Source organism: Aptenodytes forsteri, unplaced genomic scaffold (genome assembly GCF_000699145.1).
Source record: "Aptenodytes forsteri isolate BGI_AS27 unplaced genomic scaffold, ASM69914v1 Scaffold49, whole genome shotgun sequence".
Classification (NCBI taxonomy): Eukaryota; Metazoa; Chordata; class Aves; order Sphenisciformes; family Spheniscidae; genus Aptenodytes; species Aptenodytes forsteri.
The window spans coordinates 7,464,245-7,473,067 of record NW_008795125.1 but is presented as its reverse complement, the minus strand read 5'-3'; positions in this window follow the sequence as shown (position 1 = coordinate 7,473,067).

Genomic DNA, 8,823 nt, shown 5'->3' with positions numbered 1-8,823 from the left:
GCCTTAGCATAGCTTCCAGGAGGATCTGTTCCATGATCTTCCCAGGCACAGAGGTGAGACTGACTGGCCTGTAGTTCCCCGGGTCTTCCTTTTTTCCCTTTTGAAAAATGGGGGTTATGTTTTTTCCCTAGACAGAAACACAGTAATCCTTCAGACTGTGCCATCCAATATTATGGCCCCTAATTTTTAACTCACGTGTTAAACAGTGCTTGAGAGCAATGCAAATTTTTATTTTTTAGAATAATTTAAATATGGCATTTTTCAAAATGTAAACTTCAGGCTTGATGTATTTTCAGAGCCATAAATCAGAGTGGTTTCATTTACAAAACACTAAGGAGACTGAAAGTATTTATTTATCCAAATCACCCTGAGTAGTTTATCTTCACCTGTGATGTACTTTTTATTTTATTCTAAACCTGCTAGTGAATTCTCAGCAAACCCTGCTAGGGTTTGGCTTCTGCAGTCAACTTTAATCTCTTCAGAGTGGCCAATCTAATGAAATTGGTCAATAGCTATTGCATAAGTAAGGGAATCTAAGACTTGGCTCTGATTTTGTGGACGTTGCTATAACTCAGAAATAACATAACTGAAATCTACAGTACCAGCAGTAAAAGGTAACCCAACATGTTCTAAATCCAACACGTATTCAGAATTTCATTTTTACTATTTATGTCTTAACATTTTCTTGTTAAAGTAGAAAACCTTGTTTTATTGACATGTTTGTTAACATGTTGTCTCACTGTAAATATTTCCAGTACAGAGTCTGTCTGAACTAGCCTTATTAATTCCCTTCACAACCAGTGAGGAAAAACAGGCATTAGTAGGTGATTCAGATGGTTGTCTGAAAAAGATGAATCCCACACTCCGTATTTGCCAGTTTCTTTCCATTGTCTATGAAAGGAGCTTGGGTAAATCATTCAGATGTAGACATCCACGTTACAAATGGCTTACTGTAGGTGAGAGAGGTTACATTTCTTTTCAAAAGAAACCTGAGTTGGTGTTTTCTCTGCCAACTGGACAGGAGAATAAGATGGCTATTTCTTCTATAAATGATGGCTTTTGGAGATAACAGAGAAGAGAGAATGACGCTAGATGACCGAGAGCTGCTATTGTCCTTTAGAAAGGTGGCATGTAGCTGCAGAGATCCAATGTCATCTGCAACTTACAGGTTGAGGTCCAAGGAAGCTTCATGCCACAGTGAACTAACTCCAGGACTGTTGCTACCTTGATACTTATGAAACATTTAAATGAAATTAATGTAAATGTTTAATAACACTTTCTGTTCCTTAAAAAGAAATACCTTGGTAGGGAAAGTTGGCAGAGCAGATAAACTATGTAACATTGATATACTATCCTGGCATTTGGGGAGACTAAGTTGCTTTAGAGCCTTCACTACTTTGCTCCAGGAAAGAAAGGTTGTAGGAATTTTTTTCAACAGAATGATTTCCATAGCTTATTTAGCTATGTGAGGCATTATTTCATTTATAGTTAAATTTGCTCTGTTTTTTTTGAACAGCATACAAGTCAGTTATAAAACAGACATTGCCCTGAAGAATTGAAAGTTTTGGGTTGAACACAGAGAGAAGATGGAAGAAAGAAACAAAGAGGTAGGATAATTTGAACATATTAGCTTCAGCTGTAGTTGCTTTTTAAATTGCTTTTGACATCTAGAAGGTCAATGTGGAAGGATATTTTACAGAGAAGAGTAAAAAAAGGGAGATAAAAAAGATACTGAAAGCAAAGATGGAGAAAAAAAGACATCAAGGCAATTTTGTATTGGAGGTGAAACATTGTGAACAATTCTAGTTAAGCAAAATAGACACTCAAAGAGATTACGAAATATAAGAGAACTGACTGTTAGCTTTAACCATGAAGTGATGGAATGGGAGGACCATTCAATAAGATGATAAGAATGAAAGGCTGAAGCTCTTTAATGCAATATTATTTATTGCATACTTTAACGAAGTATGCAATAGATAATGTTGGAACTCTACAAAGCTCAGCTGCCTCGTAACTCCCACTCTTAATGCCCAAGTCCAAAATTCAGATCCTCAGGACTGCTGCTCTGTTATCAACTAAACCTAGAAGTGTCTACAGCCTCTAGGTACCTAACCTGAGCTTTTACTGTGAAAACCCAAGGAGCTATCTGAATAGAGATTTGAAGAAGGGCACCCTCAGAACCTCATAAGCTAGGGATTTCTTTGCCTGATTCCCAGGAAACTCATAAAGTGTTCCCTGAAGATGTCTCTTGAAGGTCACAATCTGGAGGTCATTCTCAGCACATGATTACGCTTCAGTTAACGTGACCTTAGAGTGGCTTCAGTTGCTCACGTTCTTCTTTGTACTAAATGCCTGAATGTGAATTGGAGCTGGAAAGTGAATTTACATTTCCCTTTCCCTAATTCAGTGACCTAAACTAAACAGGGACCCGGAGAGCCATCCCTTCTCTCTATTTTCTTTCCTTTCTCTTCTCTTCTTTCCTCCTTTCAGTGGACAAATAACTTTTAATTATTTTCCTTTCCAATAAGTGATTGTTTCCACAGGTGTGTTTAGAATAACATTGCTATCTAAGATCCCTGTCAGCCTGGTCCTGAGGGCACCTTACGTGAGGTGGGAAAGGCAAGTCCTCTCAGACAGGTGGAAGTGCTCTCTGAGCAGTGGATGAGTGAGAAGCACCAAAGCTACTAAGGAACTGGGTGCTTCTCCTGAGTAGTTTTGTGGAGGACCATGTAGCCTGGCTTGACTTTGTTTTTGTTTTTAAGGGACAGCATTTATTTGGGCAATCCATATGCTTGGCCTTCCAAGGACAAACAGATCATCGGAGACATGAATGGTCTGTGTGCTCACAGCCTTTTCTAATGGGCCTGTGGTGGAGTGATATGGCAGTTTGCCACTTTTCGGGTTCTTTGCTCTCTAGGTCACTGGCACAAAGAGTATTTCTGATGTCAACACAGAACAAAGTTCCCTGTGTTCAGCTGCCTGTTTACTGCAAATTCATCTATGGCTGAAGCCTGCTTAGAAGTCGAAGAAACTCCAGTACAGCAGGGCAGTGAACCCTCTGGAGTGTAAGACTGTAACAAGCCTTCTCCCATGCAAAAACAATGGGCTTGACCACATAAAATCCTCTTTCTGCCAGTCTTCTAGGCACCCTGACTGCTGGATACCCAAATTTCTTGATCAACAAGGAGAAGCCTGTTTGGATTCTATTTTTATTGAGCAAACAAACGCTGTCTTCCTCACAAATATCTGCAACATCTGGCTTGGCTTCCCATATTGCACAGCTCTGCACTGAGTTAACTAATTTGTGTTTCACTAATGCATACATTGACTAGAAGAAATCAAGAAAGAGATAATCTGTCTTTTCCCTTAGGAGTGTCTCCCAGTGGTTAAACTTTCCATTGTCAGGTATTTCACTGCTCGTTTTCTGTTTGAGGAAGCAGCTAAGCAAGCACAGCTCTTTCAGTGCCTCACAGCAGTGCATTTTCTGTAATTTTCACATAATTTTGCTGCCTGTTTCTTTACCCTCCATACGTTTTCTTTATATATGTCTTTTTAAAATGTGGGCATCAAAGCTAGATAGGGTGCTCCAGCAAAATCCTTTCCATGCTCCACTGCTCATGCAACAAATTTTCATTTTTTTGCTAAGCTGTGAACTTGTCCTTCCTATTATGATACAATTTCAAACTCTTACTGTCAAATGCTGAATTGGATTCTGTTGTATAAACACAGTTCAGAAACTTACTTTCTCTTCCTTGAAGCAGAAATTACATCCATAAGAACCAGCCAAAGTATTTATAGCAAACAATTTATTTCATTAGTTTCATTCTAACTCTGTTTGCTATGTATTTGTTTACAACTTTGGAACTGTTTGTTGCATATTTTATGCATGAATATTTCAATCCATTTGCTGTGCACAGGCTATTTGCGCCAACTGTGTCTCTGGCTGTTCAGTTCTCTTGTTCAATCTAGTTGGCATTTTTTAATGAAAAATAGACACTATCAGGGACTGCATGCTGAATCAGACAGACCTTTGCTCTGGTCTGCTGTAATCATTCTTCTATTTGTGTGTATCTATCCCTTGGAAAAAGAAAAAAAATCAGAAGTAAAACTTCATGATATTGAGGAATTTACAACAGTTAGAGAAAAAATGTTAATATACCCCGATTGTCATTGTCTGAATGAAACATTTCTGTTCTTTGCAACATGACAAATTTTCACTTCAAAATTTCAGGAAATTAAAATGAAATAATATTTAAAGGAAATCAATAATTATGGAAATTTTGAAGATTTTTACTTTTTGTCATGTTTTAGGGCAGGAATATGCCACACAACTCCAGTTCCATTCCAGACACATGACTGGTTTCTGGAGTCTTGCTCTTTTGTGTGTATGGCCAAAACTATTATATACAGTACATGAGAAACAGACTTCAGCATAGCTACATTAGCTTTTGTGTGAAAATATGACCTTCATATGGAAGAATAAAAATATTCCTGAGAAACAAGTATTAAAAAATAATAATTTTCAATATTTTTATGAAAGAGGAAATAAATAATTTGAATTTATTTTTTGGAAACATTTTCCAGTTCTAGTGTCTTTATCTATATCAGGGAAAATCTTGAGGCCACTGCCAGAGGTGTAAGCTTTTTTATAATTAAGATGTTGCTTTCAAAATATCGTGATCAATACCTGGACCTGTCTCCTGCTCTCTGTCCTTGGGCAGATCACCTAAGCTCTGTACCTCATACTCTTTGTGTAGGGAGGGAATTTAACAATTTCTATCTTCTGTTCTTTTTCTCCCTTGTTTTTTTTACTGTACTCCCTTCTATGAGAAGGAAGGCCTAGATTTATCTTACCTATCTTTCAGTACTTCAGGTGTCTAAGCTATTTATGTATAGGCAAGGCAGAGAACCACTTCCAGAGGGCAACTGTCTGACAAATGTCTGAAGCACCCTACATAGTGCCCTATTGATTATAGGAGAAGCCTCAAGTGACTTTGGTCCTAAATTAGACTTCTCAATTAAATGTCTCAAGTTAGGTCAGATGAATCCAGATCTTTCATTATTAAACAGTACTTATCACAGAGGGTCCTGATCTCCACAGGGGCTGCAAGTGAAATATGAATACTGACAAAATAGTAATAATGCTTGTATCTAGCAAATGACAGAGCTGGTTTCAAAAGTGTGCAGATGGTTTTTCCCTTTTATTTTTTTAGCATCTGAACAAAGACAAATCTTCTGAAGTGTACAGGTCCTTTTGCTATCAGGATGTAATCTTTAAAAAACACATCAAAGTTGCTTAAGTAAAGCCTAAAATGTCAACTTGACTGGAATCAAAGTCAAATAGACTCAGCAAAAAGGTTATTGTCCACTTGTGTTTCTAAAATGCTCTGTTCTTGGAACTGGAAAAGAAAATTATCATGAAGGCTTCCCCAGGTGACAACAGTTTGTCAGCTCTTTCCTTCCTTTTTTAGGGCCATAAATCTTATCTTTTACAAATGAGGCTTTCAAAGTTCAAAGGACGGCTCTTCAAAATTCTGTGAAGTCAGGTCACCTTATCAGCACTCTCCCGCTTGAGCCACTCTTACATGGGTTTGCTGTAAAGGTGGAACATGCAGGTTCAGAGCACTTGACTTATTTCTCTGTCCCTGCCTGCCCTGGGCTTGCAGGACTGTACAATAAAAGAGGATGGTGGCAGAGCTCTTTTCCAGGAAATGTACTTTTGAGAGTATCCCTGTTAGGAAAATGGTCTCTTGCAAATATTTGCTCCACTTTTGACCGAACCCTAAAAACAAAGGTTCCAACTGTGTAGGCTGAACTGGTTGGAGGGCACCTTGTGTTATCAGCATGTGTGTATTTATGGGAGAAAGGACATTGCAATGATTTACCTCTGATTTCTGGCAAAGCAAGCACAATTTTACCCCTCAAAATGGGCTTGAAAACCCAGTTTCTCCCCTCATCTTAAGAAATACATGATTTTCCTTTCTGTTTTAACCTGAGGTCAGGGCAGTTCCTTCTTGCACTATGGAAAGCAAGCACAGCTCCATTCTCATCCCAGCCTGTCTCCCAGTGGTGGATGGCAAACCATGCTGGATCATCAGCTGTGGCAGAGACCTCCCCATCCCACAGGCATTCGCATCTCTCAGATAACAAGTCACACAACTATACGTGAACACACGTACATACATACATACATAAGAAATCTTAGCAAGGCAAAGGATGTTTGAGTTCTTGTTTAAGTTTGGCCAAATATCAAAGAGTTTAAGAACATGTAAATGAAGGAAATCCATAACCAAACCTAAGCCCCAGGCTCCTGAAGTCTTTGAGCTGAAGTTCTCAACCTTCACATAAGGACTTGCATGTTTCCTATCTAAAATCAAATTGCTCCCATCAAATCCCTCCCATCCCACCTGTCTAGACAAGGCCTGCAGAGCACAAATGCATTCTGTCCTACACAAACTTACTGTCCTGTTCCTTCCCATACACACACCGACTTGCATCTAAGTTCTCTGTCATAATGGCCAGGTCATTTCCCTTTGCTATTTTCTATGGCTGTGTGTCAATGCATTGAGTCACTGACAATGCAGGTGGGTAGAAGAAAGAAAATAGTATGACTGAAATGGAGGAGTTCTGAGCAGTGTTCAGTCCCCACCTTTATCATAAATTGATCTATTGGTCATGAGTATATATCATTGTCTGCGCCTTCGGAGTACAATACATATGAAATAACAATACTCTTTTTCTTCTTACTCTTTGTCTTACTTTTCTATTCATGTTTTAGGTTTTGGGGGTTGAAGATTGTCTTGTGTGTCAGAAATGAGACCCAGTTTTACCCTGGGCTTTAGACATTACTGCAGAACTTATGATGATGTGGATGAAATGGCATTTGGATAGGAGAAACCAAAATCTAAACATTTCATTCACAGAAAGGTGATCTGCCAGAGCTGTTTGGATGTGTGTTCAGTCTTTCTTAATTATTTTCATCTGAGGTAATGTAAGAGTAAGAGGGTGCAGTTTTATGGCATCTGACTAAGGGCCTGCTGCCCTTAAAAAATGATGGCTTTATGTGCAAATTAACATATTTTCAGTCCTTACTTATCTCTCTGTCTTTCTCTGAAGCTACACATTAAAGTAGTGTTTCTGTGTATTCAGAGAATTCTGTTTCTGTTTACTGGAAACCTAAGCTACTGTTTTCCAGAAAGAAATCACTTTTAAACAAAAATAATATACGAGAAAGAACTTGACCTCTGCACAAATATCCTTGTCTCCATCCAGATTCTATAAAGCTAGCGGAAAGCTTCTAAGGAGAGCTGGGTTGGATGCTCTTATGTGTAAACCAAGATATATAGCCTCATAACTTTTTCTCAACATGTCTTATTTATTCAGTGTATTCCATCGTCTCTTTCCACAGGGACCCTTGCAATCTCCTCTGTCAATAATGCCAGTCATCAAATCCCGATGGCAAAGTTGCCACAACCATAATTGTCACTTCCTTTTTGCTTTGCTGTGCTTCCTCACCTGCCAGCATCAATATATTTAAGACATAGCCTATAAAAACAACCAGGTAACATGCAGAGAATAACCAAGTACTCTTTCTGCTTGACTTGTTTTCACTTCCATTCCCTTTTTTTTATCTGACTGCTTTGCCTATATTAAACCCCAATGATGAAGCTAGGTGTTATTCCACTGGGGCAGAATCCAGCACAGACTGTGAGCCCTTCAGGCAAGGAATTGCTTTTCTGTTGAAGTGCCCAGCATATTTTGAAGGAAGAGTTTAGAATAATGACTACCGATGTTGCTACCACACAGGTGAAGACAAATTATTATCTGTGTCTTGCAATTATTTTTTTCCCACGTTGCAAAGATATAAACAAGAGCAGGGGATGTGTATGTATGTTGTGTGGTATGATAACTGCACAATCAATTACTTGTGCCTTGCATTTCAAATGATAGGCAATTGCTGCACACCCACTCCTTTGTGTCTGATTGAATAATTCATTTACTTAATTCATTTAGGCAGAAGAGTCCTTGATGGTTCCAGCTGTCTGGCTTTCTAGGCTAGAGCTGTGGGCAATCAATTAGCTCTACCAGTCCAAAAAGCAGGAATGCATGCATGCAGCCTTAAAATCCTACTTATAAGGTTAGTGCAAGCCATTTGTTACAGAATACAAAGCCTGACCAGAGTGTTTTGGTCTCTTTGTAAAGCCATCACTTCCTTCCAGGAGTCTGAGAAATGTTTTTCAATATTCTGTAGTAAGACCAGAGAGTGGACAAGCGCCGAGGTGAAATGGCATAAATGCACCGTACAAAGAACACAGTACATGTGCACAGCAGCTTAGATGAGGTGGCTGTTTATAGGAGTGTCTCACCTGACTTTTAAGGTGTAGTTAAATTACGAGATGGAGAATGGTCTTGAGAACACGCTTAAACACCATGAGCCCTGATGGGCTTTCCATCCTCAGTGTCACATTAGCTGGCCAAGTCTGCCCACACAAGGACCATGTTGTGCTTAGGGGCACCTTGGATCAGGTAGAAATTTGCCACTCCTGAGTTACAGAACATGAGAAGCATTTCTGAGCGTTATGATGAAGCTTTCTGGAGATGTTCAGGAATAGCTGGTCCCATCCTAAAGGACCACTGTTCACAGGTTCTTCATTTCTAAGCTAACTCCAGAGCTCTGGATGAGGATGACTGTGAAAGTTTACTTATGTGTCAGCAACGTGGACAGTGAGTGTATGGGGTGTCCATGCCCAGCTGCTGGCAGGAGGGCTGCAGGGGATGCCTCTGTGTGGAGAGGACACAGTCGGTTCCAGCCGGTCCCAGCCA